Here is a 614-nt window from a genome sequence, read left to right as displayed (position 1 = left end):
GATAAGAATTGCGGTCATCAAGAGGAAGAAGATCCAATGCGTAAGATAGAAATGATTAGAGTTACTTTTTTTAGCCTACGACTGTTTTAATTCAGAGATATCTGTTTAAGAATAATCTTTTTAAAGTTCAGTATTTGGCATAATACATTACTGAAAGTGATAAGAAATATTGTTTGGGCATGATGAAGCGCGTCTTTAAACGTTTCGTCGTATAAAGAATATGGTTATCTGCTTCCAAATAAAAAAGAGTGGTTTTTATAATATCTTCATACTGAATTTACATAATTAAGCCCTGAAACTAATTATCGACGTACAACTAACCGATGAAAAGGATGTTCTCCAAATTTTGTAATGTTATTTTTAGTTTATTTGTATCCATCGATACTCAGTTCTCTAACTACTCATGTGTACATGTATTGTACAACATTGAGAGTAATATTTATATTGTCACTAAAATTACGTAACCTATAAAAATATTTGAAGAGTGAATAAAATTATCTATGCTAGTCATAATCTAATGGTCAATTTTTTTCAAACCTTTCTCATATTATGAAAACTTTAAGGTCCGACGATTTTTTTCCCCTTACAAATTGAAAAAGAAGATCACACGAATA

Source organism: Belonocnema kinseyi, chromosome 5 (assembly GCF_010883055.1).
Source record: "Belonocnema kinseyi isolate 2016_QV_RU_SX_M_011 chromosome 5, B_treatae_v1, whole genome shotgun sequence".
Taxonomy (NCBI): domain Eukaryota; kingdom Metazoa; phylum Arthropoda; class Insecta; order Hymenoptera; family Cynipidae; genus Belonocnema; species Belonocnema kinseyi.
The sequence above is the reverse complement of the archived record's forward strand: the minus strand, read 5'-3'. Positions refer to the sequence as shown.